The sequence below is a fragment of the Vipera berus genome (genome assembly GCF_964194415.1).
Source record: "Vipera berus genome assembly, chromosome: 1".
Taxonomy (NCBI): domain Eukaryota; kingdom Metazoa; phylum Chordata; class Lepidosauria; order Squamata; family Viperidae; genus Vipera; species Vipera berus.
Window position 1 is genome coordinate 75,816,514 of NC_138202.1, and position 23,318 is coordinate 75,839,831.

Here is a 23,318-nt window from a genome sequence, read left to right on the forward strand (position 1 = left end):
TGAGTGGAAAATATGAGCTTTTCTATATATCATAAAGCAGGTTCTTAGATATTTTAGCTGCAGAAAATGAAAGCTTGGCAGGATGTTAACAATGTCCATAGCTCAGTGGTAATACCTGTTTGGTCTCAAGTTCAATCCTTGGCCAGTCATTAAAAGAATGAGGGGGATTGGGGAGGGGAGACCTCTGCCAGAGGTTCTACCAAATCATTATAACTGAACAATTGTAGATCAGATGGAGATGTTTTGCTTCCTATGTCTCTATCAGTTAAAAAATGGTCTGAGAAATAATGTTTGTACTGATAGGAGGTAACAGTTTATTTTGCATATTTTTAGTTGAGATCAAGGGGGAAAGGTTTGTTTTATGCATATTCTGTCTACTTTTTCTTCTGTTCCAAACTAGAGGGGGGGAAATGCAAGCTCGGTCTTATCCCATATAAGTTTAATCAAATGTCTCTCTTTAAATTGGTATGCAATTCTTTAAAATTCTATATAAAAGGTAAAAAAGTAAAGCAGGCTATAGAGTTCTATTTGAAAGCTGCAATTTTTGTGTAATTCACTGAATAGCATGCTAAAAAGTTAAAAAGGACAGTGTTTCTCAAAAAATAAAAGTTTTTAACTGCTTCAATGAGTTTCATAAAGGAAAGCTTGTTCCCACCAATTTGGGGATCAGTAGTAACACTCTACACCAGAACTACACTGGTGTAATCAAGAATAATTTTAAAAAGCTTATGGATTTTGGAGAAATTATTCTATGAACAGTGAGAAGAATTCTTTTCTTTCTTTTTTAAAAAGAACTACCTTGAGTTCTGTAATTAAGTATCCTGGGAGGTTAGAATGCTGTGTTTACTCTTTTGTCTTTGCTTGAGTCCAATAACAAACTTGTGTCCATTAATACTTTTGTACAAAATCTGGTCTGTTTGTCATATTTAGAATCCAGAGGGACATTGCTGGAGATGATGGCATATATATTAGAGGAAGAGCATGACACCATCATCACTGTGATGGTGCTGTTCGTGTAAATATGGGGGCAAAGTAGTCATCTGGTCTGGTTGTAAGGTTTGGTTTGTGTATTAGGATCATGTTTCCATTTCTGGTTACTTGTGAGAATTGGTTTCATGTTGGATGTAAGTTGGCTTCATATCTGTATGTAAATATAGGCCTGCCACCCAATGCCTGAGAAAATGAACTGTCATTGTCTGGTATGGGTTGTACCTTATTTATAATGCATTTGAGTGATTTGATCTGTGAGGTGTAGAAGTCAACCAGTGATATTCTGTTATTCTGTTTTTGTGGTTATTCCCTAGCTCAATTGATCTGGCTCTATTGGTTTATCTGTTGGTCTTGCTGTAGGGGTAGTTCAGCTTCTGAATGCTTGATTTAAGTCCATCAAAGCATTTCTGTGAAGTGGGTCAGAACAAATGAGGCTGTAGCATTTAGCTTGCATATAAATGGTAGAATTGATTATGTTCAATATTCTAGGGGTAGAAGAGGTATGTGTTGGCAATCTGTAGATTACATATGTGACGTGGTGTATATTACTTGATTAAATCCATGTATAAATCTACCAGGACAGCAAGGAAGTAGACTTGTTTTATAGAAAGTTTGGGGCTAAGATTGATGATAGTGTGGAAACTGAGGTATTGATGGAATTTGATGTAAGACTTTTTTTATTTTGCAGATAATATCAATGAATTTCAAGGAAAAGAGGTTTCAGGGGATAATATAGGAGATATTATTCTATGTCAGTTATTAAAATGTTGGCATATTGTGTGACCATAGCCATGCTACTGATTTGTGAGTCAATGTTGCCAAAGATAAAATACTTATGTTGTAAAGACACATAATCTGGTATCAAACTGTGTAACATTGACAACAGTGATGTTCCCACTAAAAGACATACCACAAAAACAGAACAATCAGTTCTTACCTTCAGTTCAAAGGTCAAGTCCTGAAGTGCATTATCACTGTAAGCTACAACCTATACTGAATAAATACTGTACTTTCTTAGGCATTGGGTGGCAGACTCATCCTTGCATCCGACTTGAAGCAGATTCTCACAAGTAATCAAAAACAATGGAAGATGATGTTAACATGGAAGTAGACCCTGCAACCATCCCAAATGAATGTGTTGCACCCACATTCACAGCAGCAGCACTATCACAGACACCAACAACTTCACACACAACATATTAGCGTGCTTTTGCATGTATCTCCTCTAGTGTAATATATATCATCATCAGGTCCTTGGCGCTCTCTGAGCTTGGTTGTTTTCTGTAAGATATTTCATTACCAAGATATTTCATTACCAACATCTTCAGCTAGAAGGAAGTTGGGTTTACTCTTAACTTACGGTAATAATAAACAACATCCTAATCAAGAAACCACCAGGACTACTCCCAACAACACTGACAGGGTAATTCACTAATACATAAGATTAGAGCAATCCCCTTCCCTCCAGCACTAATGATGTTACCTATTTTGGTAATGAAATGTCTGCAAGAAAATAACCAAGTTTAGAGAGCATCAAGGACCCCTGCATTTCAACCCTGAGTTACAAATAATCTTTTCTATAAATACCAGAATCTGTCATCAACTCCCCAGTTGATTCTATGTGGGACAAACGGGTCTCACTGTGTACAAATCTGAACAAATGCAATGTTTTTAATACATTGTAATTAAAACTTATACCTTTTAACAAAGGTATTAGTCTGAAAAGATGCTATCAGAGTGCTTCTGATTTGGGGATATCATACTGTAGACTTATACAGTCCCCTCCTATTATTTGTACTCTAGTAATTCACCTTTGGAGAAGGATAATTATAGTTGCTATTTAGGTTTGCTTAGCTATGGTTTTGATGCACTAATACTTTTGGTATCACTAAATTTTAGAAGATGTTTTGAATAAACTGCTAAGAAAAATAAGCTTGTGTTCCTATGGACAATTTTTTAGGGCTGAATTTTCTGATAACATGGGAATGCAAGTATTTTTCTGATACGGTGGCTAAGTTTTATACTTGCTTCCTTTGGCTTAATGTGATGTTATGAACTTACTGAATGTGTACAAAATATCTTCCTATTGACTAATTAATCAGTGACTATTTCTTACACATAAATGACTCATAAACATTTGCATAGGGTGTGAACTTCAGATAGAAACAAGTACTGGCACATTTTGGTTGGAGGTAGAAGCTTCATGAATAGTAATATAGATTGGGATATTGTGTATATTCTTCAGAAAAATACTACGCCATTTGCATTACTTCAAAAATTTTATAATCTAGCAGATATGGAAAAGTCCATGGATTAAATGAAAACACCTGGCTTAAATGAAATAAATATTAAACAGTGGCTTATATAAAGTAAATCTACGTTTAGTCTCAAGGCACCATAGTTTGTAATAATAACAGATAATTTTGAAATGTGAGGGTGTTTGGGTTTTTCTTTTTTTAAATTGGAGACCTAACACTATTGGTTTAACAGTCCTGAATGTAACCTGAAACTATTGCAGCACCTGGTACTGCTTAATTTGAACCTTGATCATCCCCTCCCACATTCCATTTCAAGGCCCAGTATTTTCAACCTTCAGTCAAGCCTTTTGCCTCAGGCTTCTTTCTCTGTTTTTGTAACATCTTGGAAGATGAAGAAATATCAGGGCACTTCAAAACCCTTTGTATTTTCATTACTTTTACACTGCCCTTATAAGACTTAATAAGGATGCTGAAACTTTTAAAATAGAACGATAGAAGTGGAACTATATTTGTCAGAGCAAATGAGTGGACAAAAATACATTGACCACCACTGGGGTTTTTTTTGTCAGCTAGACTTTGCTCTTGGAAACAAAATAATAGGCTGAAGGAAGGCACAAAGTAGCAGAAAAGGTGAGTTGGCTTTTCCAGTGCAATGCAAACAGCCTCAATGAGTGAAATTCTTCATAGTTATGACTTGTTACTACTGTACCTCTGAAGTGTACCTGAGAACAGTGTCCTTAAGAATTACAAGGGGTGGATTTTTTTTGTTTTTGGTAGAATGTTGACTGGAAAATTCTCCACCTAACTAAAAGAACGCATAAATTCTATTTTTAAACTTGTTTAATGGCTTATTAGATAAATACGGCCTATTTACCTAAATAAGTACAGTAGCTGTTTTTAAAATGGAAGTTATCTCAGATATCGCAATAGTTCCCCCCCCCCCCCTTTAACCTTCCCTGAAGCTAAAACTCAAATACTTTGGCCACCTAATGAGAAGGAAGGACTCACTGGAGAAGAGCCTAATGCTGGGAAAGATTGAGGGCAAGAGAAGAAGGGGACGACAGAGAATGAGGTGGCTGGATGGAGTCACTGAAGCAGTAGGCGTGAGCTTAAATGGACTCCAGAAGATGGTAGAGGACAGGAAGGCCTGGAGGAACGTTGTCCATGGGGTCACGATGGGTCGGACACGACTTCGCAGCTAACAACAACAAACCTTCCCTCTTTGTGAGGGAAGTCATTTTAAATCCAGAGGATGTCTTCCTGTCTAATAAATGAGCCTCCTTCCCAAGCAAAGTATCTGACCGAGGGCTAGCGTAATTCACTTGAGAGGGGGACGGGTTCCGCGGTTGGAGATACTTGAAACCGACGCCGGTGCGGAAGCTCTTTTGCCTCCGAGAAGCAGGGCTGGCGGGCTTGGGTTACTCATCGGCAGCTCCGCCGCGCTTTCCACGTGCGCAGGGGCGCTGCTGCGGTACATCGATGGCGTCCCAAGGTCTCAGCCCACAGATTTTTATTTCTTCCAAAATTGGGTGGATAGCGATTCCCTCGCCCCGTTTCCAGGATGGCCAGCTCAGTCACCACGGCCGCTGGGCAGGGCCTCGGTTATATCCCCAGAGCGGCAGCGGGCTAATTGGATCAGAAAGTCCCGCCCGCCCCGTTGCGGACAGGCGGTGGTGGCGGTGGAGGAAACTCCGCATTTTCCCTGGCTTGCTAAAAGCCAGGCCTCCTTTGCCCGGAGCAGACCAGCTCCCGCAACGTCCTCCTGGAAGCCTCTGGGAGGGGGGGGGGTCTGCCCAAGTCCGCCCATCGGCCGGGAGGCGGGCCGGGCCCTCTTCGCTGGACGTCCAGCAGCTTGAAATAGGGGGAGGGGCTAGCTCGGACCGAAGAGACCGCTCGTCGGAGCCAGCCGAGAGGGAGGCGGATTGATCCAGTCCGAAGGACTTGGTGGAAAGCTGCCTTTCCCCAGCCGCCTGTTGCAACCGGAGGAGCCCCGAGACTTTTCCGCTCCGCGGGAGTCCTCAGAGCAGCCGTCGGAAGAGGTGAGTCTCCTTAGTAACCCTGCTCCCCCGGGGCTACGGCGGGGCTCGAGTCAGTGGCGGCGCCCTTCGCGTGTGGAGCAGAATCCCCACGCCGAAGACGGGCTGGCGAGCGGAGGGGCTCCTGCACACACACACACACACGCACACCCTTCTCTTTCACGGGAAAATGCCTCTTGGACCTGCCTTCCCCCGCTCCCGAGGAGGTACGCCCGTTCTCCCCTCCGCTCTTTTGCCGTCGCGCTCGGCTGTTCGGGAAAGGGGTGCTGGAAGTGGGGAAGACAAGAGGGCGATTGTCCTCGCTCAGCTGCTTGCGCCGGGGAAAGGAAGGGCGGCCGGAGCCCAGAGGGGGCGGAGAGGAGCCGCGATCGGCTCGAGGGGGTGGGGTGGGGGGGGCTGTTCGTTCTCCTCCGCAGCCGCCGGTTTTGGATCTCCCTCCCACGTTGCTGGCTGCGGGCAGGGAGGGGAGAGAACAGCTGTCCCGGTTGAAACTGCCACACCTACCGCGGAGTTTCTGCCGAAGAAGGCGTCGTTTGGACGTACTGGATTCGTTCCCCCCGATTCCCGCTATCGGGAGGGTTTTGTTTCGTTGCCGAATTGGGAGTTTTCGTTCCAAAACCTAGGCAGGAGCGAATCGTTGAAAACTCGGGTCCTTTAAAATGTTTGGTGCGCCCCTGAGGTCCTCGGCAGGGTCTTCGGAGCGGGAATCCGTGGCTGTGAAGCAGCCTGAGGGGGGCCCTGAGTGGAAAAGAGGAAGACGGGGTGGGTGGGTGGGTGGGTGAGAGAGAGGTCTCCATTGTGAAGGCGTGAGTAGCAGGAGCTCCTTCTGCTGAAACCCGAAGCTCCGGGTCCCGCAGGGAGTTGGCAGAAGTCTTGTTAAGTAAAAGGGGCAGAATTCGCTGTGGGAAACCTTCGCCTTGCCCCCAGTCTGTACTTTTACAGGATCCAGACAACAGTGTTGGCTGTTTGTAACTCTAATTTTCCCATTTTCATAAAAAACGAGGGTTAAGCAACAGTATAGCTGCACAGTATAGGGGCTAGGAGCAGCACCTTAGAAGCTTTCCATCTGGAAGCACCTGTAGCTTCAAGTCTAGTAATCCTCTTCTTCCTGCTGTTGTACTTTCAAATACTGCCTCCTGCCTTTAATAATACCTTGATATTTGACAGAAATCATCCAAAGACAACTTAGAACATTTGTCATTTGCTTACTCACCATAGGCTCAAAGTGAGAGAATTAAATAAGATTGCACCTGCTTAAATGGGATATGCCCAAATCAGCCTAGGAACGTAGTAGTGTATCATATAACACGAAGGGCTTTGTAGGGACAGTGGAATTCTGATCTTGATTTTGCTGTGAGTTCCCACTTTTCTAGAGATGAGTGATATCAACAGGAGTCACTCCTATTAATAAAAAAATGGGTAATGTGGGCAAGATGTTTGGGGGGAAAAACAGAAGGATAAAAGTTGAAACTCGTACAGTAATTATATTGCTGTATTGCAGAATTATACTTCTGATTATACTGCTGCAGACTTCCACTGATGCGTTGTGTTGGAAATAAAGGTTTTTTTTGGTTGGGAAATAGATCTCTCAAAATCCTGGACAAGCAGAATCCAGGCGTATTCTTAGCTCTTATGGCTTTGTTATTGGGCTTCAAAAATTCTGGGCTTGTCTGATCAGAAGGAAAGAGGTTCATATGTTGCACTCATATTCTTACATATGCTGTCAGCGCTTCGTCCTTTCTTGACTTGGAAGAGGTCAGAAACTCTTCAAGACAAATGTCAGAGGAATTTTGTAAGTGTACAAACTGAACCAGTCTAACAGCTTTCTCTGCCAACCAAAGTTTCTTTACTTATTCTAATTCTTTGAAGAGTTAGTCAGTTAAGAGAGAAAGGCTGGAGTGCTTCAAATATCTTTTTCTGATATTTGCATGGCTTCAAAAGATGATGTAAGACCCAAGCAGCTATGAGACTACTTATATTGAAATATCTGTTTTTAGTAATACTTAGTAATATAAACCTGCCTGAGGATTTCTTATCTTGTGAATAGAGTTAAAATCTTATTTTAAAAATGATGTCATTTAAGTAGATTTTTCTCTGAACACTATGCATTACATCTCTTACATAGAGAATAAAAAAGACAATGACTGAGTTGCGCCTATAATGTAGAGAATAAAGTTACACTGACTCACCTAACTCTAGGCATGAGCTGAACTGAAGCGGAGCAGAAATGGAATTCTTTATGGTATGTTGCACAATAAAATACCTGAAGTTTTATTGAAGGCTTGTTTGTTCCAGACCTTGTTCCATATCTTTTGACAGCTATGACGACCAAAGAAACAAAATGGTTACTTTGCCTCCTAGCTAGAAGTTGTGAGAGGTTGAAATATATGAGACATTCTACAGATTTTTGTGTGCTTGTCATGGGAGCCAGGATTAGGCAGTAATTTCAGTTAAGTACTTTATTTTTTCCCCTTTTACTTGGATTCCTGAATACAGAATATCATACCTTCTCTGGGATCACAAGCATGGGTGTGTGCTATCTTTTCTAGAACAACGGAAACCAGCTTCTCGTGGGCATTTAACCTCACAATTTCCCAAGGGTGGAAGGTGAGCATTTTCAAGATGACTGAGATGCTATCTGTATACCCAGAGGAAAGTTATTTTGTGTGCTTTTAAGTAAAATAGATTTGCCAATATAGCTAGTGGGAACAACGTTTCTAGGCTGGAGCCAGGATGTAAAGAATCACTATCCTCCAACTCTCTCTAAATTTAGGGACAAATGTCCTAGGCTTCGTGTTCCTTCAGTACCTGAAGGATGAGAACTTATTGCATAATAGAAACAAGCCAGTGTTAAGGTAGAGAGGCATATTAAAAGACAATCGCTCTTGGAGTCCTTGGTGCTCTCTGAGTGTGATTGTTTGGTTGCAGACATTTCATTGTCTGACTAGGTAACATCCATGCAAGCAAGTGTGGGATTTACTCCTTGTTTATATACAGTAGCTTGCCCTGTCTGTTTGAAACCCATCGTATGCATTGTATACAGCAAGGGTGTCAAACTCAATTTCGTTGAAGGCCACATCAACATTGCGGTTGCCCTCGGGGGTGTGTGTGGCCAGGGTGGGCATGGCCTACTGGGTAGGCGTGGCCAGCTCTACATCATTTGTGTCAAGGATGCCTATGGGGGCCTGGGCAGCAGGAGTGGGACAAATCTGAGGGTCTCTGGCAGAAGGAGATGGGACCAGGGAAGTGCCAAGGCATGGTCCACCGGAGGAGCCTTATTGTTCCTCTCAGGCCATGGGGGCAGGGGCTTGACGGTGGCGCGGAGGTCAAATGCCTAGCCCAGCCTTCAAGCACCCACGGCATAAGCCCAGCCCCACTTCCCAAGGGGGTGCCCGGCTGCATTTACCTCCTCCTTAAGGCTGCTGCTGCTGTGCTTGCTCTCCTTAGCCAGGTTGCTCATGATGGGTACGAGGGCAAAATCAAGAGGGAGGCCCATTCCCTCTCCAGGTGAGGAGACCTGGCTTTGTATCCAAAGCTTCCTTAGCAATAGGGAGACCCCCCAGGATAGGCCAGGAGGAGGGGGCAAGGGGATGGTGAAAGGGCAGCAGGGCAGGACTAAGGTAGGACTTCCCTCAGACCTTCCCTCTCCTTCCTTCCTTCCAAAGAACAGAGTGGTGGGGAAATATTTGAGATGGAGGAGGGAGAAAAACAGGCAAGAAACACAAGTGGGGAAGTGTCATCCTTCGTGAGGAATGAAGAAATGCACCATTGCCTGGAAGTGGCCAGGCAGGTTGACTCAGCCTTCCATCCTTCCGAGGTAGGTAAAATGAGGACCCAGATTGTTGGGGGCAATTAAGCTGACTTTGTAATAATGCCGCTTAAGGGGTGTGTGTGAAAGCCCTAATAAGCAGGCATATACATAGAATGAAGGCTACTGCTAAGCTTGTAAGCCGCCCTGAGTCTTCGGAGAAGGGCGGGATATAAATGGAATAAAAATAAAATAAATAAATAAATAAATAAATAAATATGGCCGTCGCCTACTTCACATATCCGGCTTGGTGGGCTCTTGGGGAGGGGATGCCATGAACAGCATGAGAGTCGTTACCTGCGCAATGCTGCCCAGCCCCTAGCCTGCCCGGTTTTGGCAGGTAGCAGGGTGCTCTACTCACAGTGCCGAGAGGCTGAGCCGGGTGGCATGAATCTGAAGAGAAGCACAATGCTGCCCAATCCCTAGCCTGCCTGAAGTAGGCAGGGCCATGTGCTGGCCACTTCCAGACAATGGTGCATTTCTTCATTCCTCACAATGGGTGATACCTCCCCAGCATGCGCCGAGGGGGCAGTGCCGACACGGCACGGGACGGTCCCTCGCTGTTTCCAGATGGCCTTGTGGGGCTAAGACTGAATGTATTTCAGCATAGATGACCACCATGAAATTGTACATTGGCTCCTGGCCAGCCTGGGCTGGGGCCAAGACAGTGGGGGCCGTTCCCTTACTGTTTCCAGGATGGCTTCGTGGGCCACATGTAACCACTTCGCGGGCCGCATCCGGCCCCCGGGCCTTGTGTTTGACATGTCTGGTATACAGGTAGTCCTTAACTTATAACCATTCTTTTAGCAATTGTTTGAAGTAACAGCACTGGAAAAAATGACTTATGACTGGTTCTCACACAATTGTTGCAACATCCCCATGATCAAAATTTGGGTGCTTGGCAATAGGGCATGTATTTAGGATGGTTGCATCATAAATGGTGGGGTCACATCATCACCGTTTGCAACCTTCCCAAGCAGGAAGCTGGATACATTTAACAACCACATAATTCACTTAAAAGCTGAATACACTTAACAACCACATTTCACTTAACAACTGCAGTGATTTACTTGACTGTAGCAAAAAGTCATAAAATGGGGTGCAACTCACTTAACTGCCGTAGCAATGGAAATTTTGGGCTCAGTTGTCATAAGTTGAGGATCACCTGTATATTATATAGGTTCCATAAATCATGAATATATAAAGGAGGACTATAATTGAATAAAGGCAAACTATTAAATTTGATTTAGCTGTTTTCTAGTTTTTTAATTAACTGAGATTTGGGTGAGGCATGTCTGTAGTTTCTTCGGAACTTAATAGAGAGATTATATTCTGCCACAACCAAAAATTACTCCCTGTGACCAATGAATAATCCGGTGCTACTTAATTCTAGAGCATAAAGATGGTTGGCGCAAAAAAGCTCACGAAGTTACATATCACAACCCTTGTTGTATTGTTATTATCACAACAATTGTTGTATTATTATTATTAAACTCTTAACATATCTATGGGTGAATTTAGTACATTTCTCAGCAAATTATTCCATAGAGAATATTATTGAGACTTTATATCACAGATTATCAATATGTGAGACTTCATTATTTACGGTAAGCGTTATTTATAAAGATGCTCTTTTTTCTGAGGGTAAAAAGAAACTGAGCATTGTAGATTGAGCTAAGGAATCTGTACATAAAATTTTGCAAGCCACGGTATTCTTATTTCAGGGAAGTTTTCTTATAAACTAACTGCCCTTCCTTAAAACATTCATTTTAAGAATGTTTTGAGGAATCTGTTACATTTCAATAAAGTTTTTATTATTTGAACTATGTATAGAAAGATTCACCATTCTCAGCTATGCCAAAAAGCCCTTCCTGTAGTTGTTGATAATTGTGTTACAGAATCTACACAACAGGGTTTGTATTAACCTATCAAATCAATTTCCAACGTCAACCCATAAACAGATACATTTTTGAGAATATAAAAGTTGTCCTTTTTTGTTTTAACCTTTACACTAGACATGTCAAAGCCGTGAAACGTATCGGGACTGTTTTGCCATTGCCGGCAATGGGGTGGGCGTGGCTTCCACGTGACATGTACGGCCCATGGGCCAACAGTTTGACACCCCTGGTCTACATTAATGTTTCATGGGTTTTTATTATTTTGGGTAGGAAGAAGAGAGGTGAATGTTGGTTTTGTCATTTGGACTAACACTTGAACCATAATCTACAGAAGCTATAGCTGAATTTTCCTACACAGTTGTTTACTGAATAGCCATTATTGAGCTGTCATGTCTATAGATGCATTTGAGCATAATCTAGGTCACTTGACATGAAAATCACATGCCTCAGCATGGGATGTTTAAGTGCACAGCACTGTATTAAGGGTAATTTTCTGGATATTTGCATTGTAGTAATGGGTATTATGTGTGGCATAGTTAGATGTTTAAATGCATGGCACTACATTAACAGTAATTTTATTGATATTTACATTGTTGTATTAGGTATTTATGGCATAATCATGGTAGGTTGCAATGAGTTTCTTTCACAAGTTAGCTATCCTTTGTATTCTTTACAACAAGTTGAGACAACATTTCTGCTATGCAGGAATTAAAATTTTGTAAGCTTGACTAAGATTCTCAAGTCACGTGATTTAAGAATACAGTAAAGCTTTGATTTAATAAACTAATAGAGGGCAGAACTGTCAAACAGATTCAAATTCATTTAAATGTCGGTTGAATTGGATTGTAATACAAGAGAAAAATCTGAAATGGAATTTAATGCATTCATCAAAGGGTGTTACGACTGCATAAAATGATGAATAGTTTGTATATTGTATGTAAAGACTGCTAAAAGTAAGGTCAGTTTATTGAAAGTTAACTGCAGTTAGAAATATATACATCTACCTGTATATAAGTGTCCCCTTACAAATAAAAGATTTTATTTGTAAGCAGAGTTGTGCCCTATGTTGACAGAATCTCTTATTTTTCCAGTCACTTGATATGTGTCATATTAAGTACTATCTCAGTAATGATTACAACAAATGTCTTAGATTACAAGTATCCTTGTGTTAAAGCAGAATGGAAGAAACGAAGGCAAGAGACTCTTACTAAGATAAAGCAGTAAATTCATGGGTAGATTGATAATTGAAGTAAAACTATACACTGTGTATTTATTAGTCCTGATATGTTAATTTTTTCATCCCTATAAAAGAGATCCAATTACATGCATTGATTACTGTTGTATTAGTTTAGGCTAGCTATCCTTGAAACATCCTCACTAAACTTGAAGTATAATTCTGTCCAACTCAGAGTATCATTTTCTGTTTATTAAATTCCTACATTAGCTATTATACAGTCTCAAAATGTGGAGTACAAAAGTGATATTTCATTTGTAGTATGCTTGTTACAAATTAATGAAATACAAGTTGCTTCAAGATATAACTTCATTTTCCAAATTGGAAAAAAAGAATCTTGGTCATAATTACTCTTGGTGCCCACTACATACATACGTGTGTGTGTTTGTGTGTGTGTATGTATGTATGTACAGGTAGTCCTTGATTCACAATCGCAGTTGGGACCAGAATTTCCATTGCTAAGCAAGGTGGTTGTTAAGTGAGTCACATCTGATTTTATCACCTTTCTTGCCACCGTTTTTGAGCAGATTACTGAAGTGAATCATGTGATTATGAAGTGAATCCAGCTTCCCCCATTGACTTTGTTCTTGGAAGTTGGCAATTACATGACCCTGGGACACAAACTGTCGTAAATATATGACAGTTGCCAGCAGCCCAAATTTTGATCACGAGACAATGGGGAGGCATGACCATTGTAGGTGCAAGGACCAATCATAAGTCACTTTTTCCAGTGTGGTTGCTACATGAATGTCAGACCATGAGGAAAAAAGTGACAAGTGGGGATAAAAAAAATAGCATTTAAATTAAATATGGTGTAATTACTCCTCTCACGTAAGGCATAAATGATCAGACTCAAATTATCCTACTTTGGAGACCTCATGCGAAGAAGGCCTAGCTCCTTCGAAAAGGCCGTAATTTATTTATTTATTTATTTGTTTGTTTGTTTTTATATACCGCCCTTCTCCCGAAGGACTCGGGGCGGTGTACAGAGCAAGGTAAGTATACAGTAAAAACAATAGTAAAACAAATGAAACCCCAAAATCTATCAGGCCAGGCCGGCTTGCTGGAATAGGTAGGTTTTTAAGTCACGCCGGAAGGTGCGAAGGTCGGGGGCCATTCGGATTTCGGCAGGCAAGCAGTTCCAAAGGGTTGGCGCACCCACTGAGAATGCTCTCCCCCTGGGGGCCACCAGCCGACATTCTCTGACCGGTGGCACCCTGAGGAGGCCCTCTCTGTGGGAGCGCACAGGACGGAGGGGTGTTGACGCTGGCAGTAGGTGCTCCCGTAGGTAGTCCGGACCCATGCCATGTAGGGCTTTGTATGTCATCACTAGCACCTTGAATTTCACTCGGAAGGCAACTGGAAGCCAGTGCAGCTCACGGAGGAGAGGTGTAATGTGGGAGTATCGGGAAGCCCCCAAAAGTGTTTGTGCAGCTGCACTCTGTACCAGCTGAAGCTTCCGAGTGGATCTCAAGGGCAGCCCCATGTAAAGAGTGTTGCAGTAGTCAAGGCGACAGGTCACAAGTGCATGGGTGACTGTACGCAAGGCATCCAGGTCCAGATAGGGTCGTAGTTGGCGCACCAGGCGAACCCGAGTGAAGGCCCCCCTGGTCACAGCTCCTATGTGATCTTCTAAGGAGAGCTGTGAATCTAGGAGGACACCCACGTTGCGGGCCCTATCAACGGGGGGCAATAACTCACCCCCAATACTAAGGGATGGAATACTCTGAGTATCCTGGCATGCCGGTATGTACAGCCATTCAGTCTTGTCCGGGTTGAGTTGAAGCCTGTTCCTCCCCATCCATTCCCGGACCGCTTCCAGGCAACGGGACATCATGTCGAGGGCATCACTGATGTGGTTTGGAGTCGAGATGAAAAGCTGGGTGTCATCAGCATACTGATGGTATCCTACTCCAAAACCACGAATGATCTCACCCAGCGGTTTCATGTAGATGTTGAACAGGGTCCTGTAATGCTGGGAAAGGTGGAAGCAAAAAGAGAAAGAGGATGACCAGCAGCAAGGTGAATTGGACTCATTACAGTTGCAATGGGTGCACCGTTGGAAGACCTGAATGATCAGATTAGGCAGAGGTCATCATGGAGAAAAATCTTATCAGTGTGGTCACTGAGAATTAGTACCAGTTTGATGACACGTAATCATTCCTCATGTATTCAATAATTGTCCTGCCTGTCGATTACAATTCAGGGAGAAATTTTGTAGGGCCTCAGGGAAGGCTGCGCCCAATAATTTGGGAGTAATGTCTACTCCCGAGACCTTACGTTGTGTGCTTGTAATTAAAAACGGTTATTATGTTGTATATTGCACATGGTTTTTAAAGCACAATGTTAATGATTCTTGTCAAAACTGTGAAAGTGGAAACAGTTAAATATCATATTTTTAAAAATTAACTTCATTCAAATGATTAAGAATAACTTTTATAATAAATATTTTTACATAATTCAAATGTTCTTCCCACTAAGATAGCAAATTATAATAATAATAATAAGTTGGAAGGGACCTTGGAGGTCATCTAGTCCAACCCCCTGCTCAGGCAGGAAGCCCTATACCATTTCAGACAAGTGGCTGGCCAGTCTCTTCTTAAAAACTTCCAGTGTTGGAGCATTCACCACTTCTGGAGGCAGGTTGTTCCACTGGTTAATTGTTCTAACTGTCAGGAAGTTTCTCCTTAGTTCTAGGTTGCTTCTCTCCTTGACTAGTTTCCATCCGTTGCTTCTTGTCCTGCTTTCAGGTGCTTTGGAGAATAGCTTGGCTCCCTCTTCTTTGTGGCAGCGCCTGAGATATTGGAACACTGCTATCATGTCACCCCTCACCCTTCTCTTCATTAAACTATTGGTGTCTTTCATCGATATATTAGCTTAATTTATGCAAACCTTAAATTTTCACATCTTGTCTGTATTTCAAAAATGTAAACTTACTCTAATAATTTTAATTTTGATTTGATTTTTTTTATCCCTAATCTATAATTTTAAGATTTGAATTGATTGTCTTACATTGAGAAGGATATATAGAATTATATCTAGTGGATTCTTTCAAAACACTCATTACTTTTAATATTAATGAATAGCATGAAAATTAATAACCCAGTTTCAGGTGTTTTGAATGCTTATTGTTATATAGTTATAGATGTTTACAGGGTTCATATAACAATGTTTTTAAAGTATGTTCCCGGAAACACTGGTCTCAGTGTTCAAAAGGTCCTGTGAATGTTATGACAATTCAAATTATTTTCTTTATCAAATCTTCACACATTGAAATGTCTGCACATGCAAGTCATACATTTCTAATCAATTGCCATTATTGCAAATAACATAAAATTGTGTTTTTTGAAAATAAAGATTCTTTTCTTTAAAAATAAAGTATTATTAAAATGTTTTTGATTTCTCTACCTTTTTTACAGCAGAGACACATACATATTCCTATTTTCTTTTTTACAAAAAGCTGCTCCATGGTGTTGACAAGTTTATCACTGTAATAATTTCCCAACCATAGAAGTTTGTTTTTAGTATTTGAACCAAAGGCTACTGCTTTTGAATTGGAAGCGTATCACAAACAGGCACAATAACTTTTGTGAACTTTTGTGAATTTTATGCAGAACTGACTTGGGAGGCCGGTGTGTGGTATAGTTGGTTCACATGGTGTAGTAAGATGGAGGGTTTGTTGTCACTGTGTGTTGGGGGGGGGGGTGGGAGCACAAAGGGAGGGTCAGCTAATCTCAGTGTACACATAGTTGTACTTTGACAATAAAGGTTCATAAACAATGATCCAAATCTAGAAACTACTTTTGCTAATCATCTTGACAGAAATTTATAGAGACAGTAGCTGAAATAAAAACCATTGGTTTGAAATTAAATTGTTCAGAACCTAGATAAATACATCTTTCCAATTTTTCCATGTAAAAGATGCTGCACGGCTGCTGAATGGCTTTGTAAGGTTATGGTTTAAGGACAGGTCACTGCATTAAAACCCACACTTCAACTGCAAGTTTTTGGCTTCTGCAGCTGGAAACATTCTTTCTCTTGAGCTGCGTGCTTTTGAAAGGATCCCCATTGTTTTTTTCAGTACTCATTCGATGTATCTAACTGTACAGAACACAACAGTGATGTATTTAAGGAAAAACTACATTTTCCAGGTACATTTGTATGACGAGAGCCAGTGTATTGTGGTTGAGAGCACCAGCCTAGGAACCAAGAAACCATGTGCTCCCTCTGGCCATCCCAGAAGCCCCCTGGGTGACCTTGGGCCATTCACTCTCTGTTGGCCCCCAAACAACATCAAGCTTGTAACAAGCTGGCTGAAGAATGAGTCTTTTATCACATCATGCATTGGTGCCATCACCGTAAGAATTAGGCAAGCACGTTTCAAAAAAAAGGACCCTGCAACCAAGTGGAACAAATGCTAAAAAGAAGAACGTTGCGTTGCCAGGGACTATGGTGGAGCTGATTTTCTGTGCAAAGATGCTGCTTCTGTTAAAAATAAAGTATAATGAATCGACGTATTAGGAAAAGGCTTTTTTTATGTAATATGGGCTTTATTTTATGTAATATGTTTGTTTCGTATTACGAAGAAAGAATCATTATTTTGAAAATGGTGGTCAGCTGTGGAACAGCTTTAGGAATTGCAGCCGGGCCTTAGAAAGGGTAACGTGGTTTCTTTTTTCTTAAGCATTAGGGATCTTTCAAGACTTTTTCAGTATATGGGAATATATAATTTTGTTACAAGTAACTGTTTCTGTTACTTGCTGTTGGAAAAGAGGTTTTCCTATAATCAGGTTAAAAACATAAGAGAGGAAAGAACATAGCCTACCTTTCTGGACAGATGCCTTTTAGAAATGGTATTCAGGCAAATGAACTTTCATATAGAACCTACAGCAGTAAAGTCTAGGGCAGGGATCCCCAACCTCCAGTCCGTGGACCAGTACTGGGCCGCGGCATGCCAGCAACCGATCTGCACAAACAATCAAAGCCCCATCCGTGGGATGCAGGCAGCACACAAAACCAGGCCCCCTCCGGTCCGCAGAAAAACCTCTCTTCACAGAAACAGTCCCTGGTGGCCAAAAGGTTGGGGACCCTCTGATCTAGGAAGTATATTTTGCCATTCTTATTTTTGATTGCATGATCTTGGTCAGAGGAATAATACAAGGGTACTTTTCTATGGTGACATCTAAGCTGATCAGTAAGGAAGCAAAAGTTCAAATCAAAGGAAGAAACTATGGCTCGACACTTTTGCAAGGAATAATTTAAAGGGAAATGGAATGCAAGATAAACTCAAACAGGAATGTATGTTGCAGAACTGGAAGTATTAGACCTTAAAGCCTAATGTTCAGTCAGTGGCTGCATTCACAGAATGTAAAGGTAAAGGTAAAGGTTCCCCCGCACATGTGTGCTAGTCGTTTCCAACTCTAGGGGCCGGTGCTCATCTCCGTTTCAAAGCCGAAGAGCCAGCGCTTGTCCGAGGATGTCTCCGTGGTCATGTGGCCGGCATGACTGGACGCCAAAGGCACACGGAACGCTGTTACCTTCCCACCGTAGTGGTCCCTATTTTTCTACTTGCATTTTTTACGTGCTTTCAAACTGCTAGGTTGGCAGAAGCTGGGACGAGTAACAGGCGCTCACTCTGCTACACGGCACTCGGGATTTGACCCACCAAACTGCCGACCTTCTGATCGACAAGCTCAGCGTCCTAACCCACTGAGCCACCGCGTCCCTACTCACAGAATGTATTCAGATATAATTTGCTTAAGCAAACTAGCCACAGTTGGCTGAGTACTTATATAAGAACCAAGATTAAACGATGATTGCAAACCACCCTGACTCATACAACATACACTATAAATCTTCTAATGACTTAGAACAGGGGTGTGTCAAACTGCTGGCCCATGGGTTGGATGCGTCACGCAGAAGCTGCACCCACCCCAGCTCTGGCAAGGGGGGAAAAAAGTCATGGTACATCACGTCACGTCACATGACAAGGCGAGTTTGACAAACCTGACTTAGAATATTATGTGAACCCAGACAAGAGTGAAGGACATTGCCATATAAAGCAGCAGCTATATGTTACATTGTCAAAAAATGCATTCCCTTTTTTTTGCAAGCAATACGTACTCAAAAAAAAAAGGTAGAGTACCTCCATCCTGATTTTCAAATCCTAATTTCTAAAATAGCTATGGTGCATTCTTTGTAGTGTTAGGCATACTTGGATGTGGTTTTTATTTAAAGAAGAGTGCTACATCCTGTTTTAAGATTGAGAGAAGTAGTAAACTAATAACATCTGGCCTCCTTCCTGTGCTGAGCAAAGAGGTTTATCACGAGACCTAGTCGTTCCCTATATCTCTTCCATCTGTTATTCCCAGACCAGTTCTTCCCCAAAGAAGCCCCTCGGCTCTTTTATGACTTATGGACTTCAACTCCCAGAATTCCTGAGCCAGCTATGCTGGCTCAGGAGTTCTGGGAGTTGAAGTCCATGAGTCATAAAAGAGCGAAGGTTGCCTACCCCTGCCCTAAAGTAATGCAATCTTGGCTGGTGCACAGCTGTAAGCTTTTAAGTTTGCTACTGGTGGATGGCTCTAAATGCTTACCGTACTTTGAGATTGTTTGGATTTTGTTTTTCTTGGAGGAAGCAATTTAATAAATTACTGTGGCAAATGGGTAAACAAATACGCAATAAAAACATGGAGGTCCTTCCCCTTATTCTGTTTCATTAGGAAACACTTTTATTTTAAGAAAGATGTCTTTAGCCTCTCCCCATTCGGCTTTCCTGAACTTTTGCATATCACCACCACTGAATGTTATTAGAGCTTAATGTATGATCTAATGATAAATCATAATGGAATGCTGGATGAACAAAGGGCATCAATTTGGTATTTATTTCATAAAGCCATTCCACATGTGATGAAAAATGATTGCATCTCTATTTCGATCACTTCATGTAAAGGGCTAAATAGTTGTTTGAGTACCATTTTACAAATGGTAAATCAGGTCATTTGGGCCTGCGATACGTACATTTTACTGACCATAACTTGAGCAGAGTTCAGTGAACACCTCACAGCAATCTTGGAAGGCCTATACAAAAAGATCCCTATGAGCTAAGACTGTGACCTTGTAGACAAGAGGTTATTGAAACTCCAGCTCATGTCTTGATGTGTTACACCTTCTATAACAGGGGTGTCAAACTCACAACATCACATGACGTGTCACAATGTATTATGACTTTTTTGCCATTGCTGGCCATGGGGTGGGCACGGTTTTGCTGTGATGCATCCAGCCCATGGGCTGGCAGTTTTGACACCCCTGCTCTATAAGGATCCAATGATCTGTCTTGTAACTCCTTACCTGCTAAAAGACCTGGGGAATTCTGATCTTTTTATATGCATTTGTTATCAGATCAGTGTGATTCAGACTATATTTGAATATAATCAAATGTTGGTGTACTGCTTGTAAAACTAGACAGATTTGCTCATCATTGAATCCACCAACAATTGTGATTTTTGTTGTTTTCACTTTTTTAATATGCTTCTATCTGTAATTCTGGTCTCTAACCATAATAAAAATTCTATATACATTTCACAAACTTTCTTTTACTTCATAGTGAAAGTATACAGATTCTAGAGGCATTTATGCCCCATCCTTAAATGATTCTGAAGACCTCTATTAAAAAGTCATTGAAGTCTATCAATCTAAAGATTACAGAACACTCAGCAAACTAACTTGAAGTTCCTTAGTGTTGAAATGGAAAAGATGGTAGGATTGTCATAATATGGGGAATGCTTTTCTGGACAGAATCTGGACAGTTTTCATAATTAAACAAATTCTGCTTTGTAGCACAGAACTCTGCAGAAGAATAGGCCATCTGTCAAATGAGGCTCAGATAGATCAAACACTAAAACAGTGGTTTCAATATACAAACAAGGCTACAGAATTATATTTTAAAAGGAACAAATAATGGTGTTTCAGAATGCCAAATAAAAGCCCAAACTTAAACTTCATAGAAATGTTTTGACAAGAAAAGAAATGTGGTAGCTCATGATAGAATACTCTCAGATGTTACTAAACTGAAGCAGTTTGTTTGTTTTTTACAAAAATGCAAGAGATTGATGCCAATTACAGAGTTTGGCTACAATTGCTGTGGCTTTAAATGGTACAGGCAGTTACTGAAGTCAGGGAGTGATTTTACACACTGGCACATCACAAGACAGATAAAAATAAGCACCAACAATTGGTTGTGTGTGTTCGTTTATATTCCCTTTGTGTATCAAAAGAAGCCACACACAGTTCCGATAACATTCAACAGAAGAGAGATGCAAAATTTAGAATTTAGAAAATCCAAAAGGCAGCAAATACTTTTTTCACGCAACTGTATTTTCTTTACATATTAGCACAGTACGGAGAGAAATCATGTTTCTGTGAATAAAGAAGAATCATAACTGGACAGAAAAATTAGTGCCTATATGGCAGGCTTAATGGAAAGTTTGCTTGAGCATATGGCTGATGCAAGTCTTTTATTGAGTTGTACTGAATGCAGAGCATTGTATAAACCTCAGAATTGGACAAAAATACTGAGATATCAAAGGAAAACTTGAAATTATTAGCGAGACAAGTGAATTAAATATGTTGCCTCAACATTATTTTCAAAAGAAGTAATGAAGTTTGGATTTGTACTATTTTAAAATACGTGGCTCATTTTGCTTCAGAGTTATTTTGTTCTGGGGGGGGGGTGTTATGACCTATTTGGCTTCATTTGCCCTTGGCTGAGACACAATGCTCCATATGTGGCATCAAAGTATTCATGCTTCCAATACCAGGGCAAGGGACATGAATTTCAGACATATAAGAGGAAACTGAGGATACAACCTTTTCCTAGTGATCAGATTACAGTTCAATTCTTTCAGAAGAAATCTGAGAAATCCCTTCCCATTAATGATATGTGCAATTTTGTGCTGGGGGAGAAATACCTAACAAGAAATGGGAATATAATTGGACATTGGTGGTAGCGCTGATAGAAGAGAAAGTTGTAGCTGCCAAATGTGGTATTCCAACAGAACATGATCTTTTAAGTTTGTCTAGAATTGATTGGATTCTGCTCTTCTCCGGGATGGCTTAAGGATGAAATTGCTGTCTTCAAGAGTTTGGAAACAAGGTGGGCAAAGAATTTTAAATTCCTTTGGGTATGGTCCAGGTTTTTTAGCAACCTTATTCAAAAGTCGACCCAGAATTCTGGTAGAGGTCTGAACAAAGCAGAATAGTGTGATTGCGTTAATTCTCAATGACATGCTTTGGATGATACAGCATAGTAGTGTATTAAATTATAGCAAATGATTGCTATAAACTACAAGTTAGTAATTGTCTCATCTCACTTTTCCACACTAATGTTTCTCCCTCTCCAGATCATCTCTAAATGTTACATATCACAAAAACAGCAAATCTAACCTCCATTTCAAAACACAAAAACAAAAAAATCCTAACTCAACTTTTTGGGTGTGATTAAGGGACGTGGTGGCTCAGTGGGTTAGGACGCTGAGCCTGTCGATCAGAAGGTCGGCAGTTTGGCGGGTCGAATCCCGAGTGCTGCAGAGTAACAGAGTGAGCGCCTGTTACTCGTCCCAGCTTCTGCCAACCTAGCAGTTCGAAAGCACGTAAAAATGCAAGTAGAAAAATAGGGACCACTACAGTGGGAAGGTAACAGCGTTCCGTGCACCTTTGGCGTCTAGTCATGCCGGCCACATGACCACGGAGACGTCCTTGGACAAGCGCTGGCTCTTCAGCTTTGAAACGGAAATGAGCACCGGCCCCTAGAGTTGGAAACGACTAGCGCGCATGTGCGGGGGAACCTTTACCTTTACCTGGCATTATTTTATTCATTTTAAAACAAAAAATAAATCTTTGTTGCAAAGTTGTATTTGTGAATAATATACAGGTAATCCTCGACTTACAGTTGTTTGTTTAATGACAGTTCAAAGTTATGTCTATGGAAAAATGACTTATGACCTATATTCACTCTTATGTAGCCATGGTCACATGATTGCAATTGGGATGCTTGACAGCCAGTTCATATTTATGACTGGCTGTAATTTGCTTAATGCCCATTTGGGAAAGATGGATTTGCTTAATGACCATGTGACTCACTTAATGATTATGAATTGAGGACTCCCTGTGTAATTTGTTACTAACATATGAGGTTATGTGTGTCTATGAAAATGTCTATGAAATGGCATTGAACTTGATTGTTGCACATAGCATTCAGTTCTCCCAGTCTTAATTGGTGACAAGCTTCACTTCTTAGACCAGGGGTGTCAAACTCAATTTGATTGAGGGCCACATCAGCATTGTGGTTGCCCTCTGGGGGCCGGGTGGGTGTGGCTAGGATGGGCATGGCCTACTGGGTGGGCGTGGCCAGCTTGACATCACTTGCTTCAGGGGTTCCTGGGTAGGACTGGGGCAGATCTGAGGATCTCCGGCAGAGGAGGGTGGGACCGGGGCGAGTGCCGGGACATGGTCCCTCCCACCCTCCCTCCCTTCTATCCTCTGTTCTTTCCTTCCTCCCTCCCACCCTCCATTCCTTCCTCCCTCTGTTCCTTCCTTCTTCCCTTCCTTCTTCCCTCCCACTCCATTCCTTCCTCCCTGTTCCTTCCTCCCTCCCTCCCTTTTTCCCTCCAACCCTCCCTCCCTCCCTTCCTTCCTTTGCCTTCTCATTTCTTTCCTTCCCCCGCACTCAGGAAGGGGTGATGGGAGGGAGAGGCATTGACAGCACTAATATGTTGCTGCTGGCCATTCCTATACTATGTGGGTGGGTGGGGGCGGTCCCATTGAAAGGGATGCCTCGTGGCTGCAAGGCTGGAGGTGCTGGTGGTGGGGTGCTGATCTACAACCTGGTTGCATCCATCAAAGCCGGAACACACTCAGCCTAAGATCCACTGGAACCAGCAAGGAGCTGCCCCGCCACCTCTGTCCTGCCCCACCCCCCGTGTGTGCGCACAGGAGACGGCCAGTGCCAGCATCCTGGCTGAAGTCAGCCTGCAGAGCAAGACAGCCAGCAGGGATGCCGGACTCTACTTGTGTGCACACCCAGGGGGTGGGGCG

At 41.9% G+C, this 23,318-nt stretch overlaps 1 protein-coding gene across 4 annotated transcripts in view; it reads left to right on the forward strand.

Annotated features, from left to right (window-relative positions):
* Positions 1-4,815: 4,815 nt before the first annotated feature.
* The window catches only part of PACSIN3 (protein kinase C and casein kinase substrate in neurons 3), a 36,998-nt gene continuing 18,495 nt past the window's right edge, over positions 4,816-23,318 (forward strand). Inside the window, exon 1 of one of the 4 annotated variants that reach the window (XM_081344923.1) lies at positions 4,816-5,287. The gene's annotated coding sequence lies outside the window, so the exon portion shown is untranslated. The remainder of the gene's footprint in view (positions 5,288-23,318) is intronic. The other 3 variants (XM_081344925.1, XM_081344924.1, XM_081344926.1) reach the window with 3 other exon arrangements.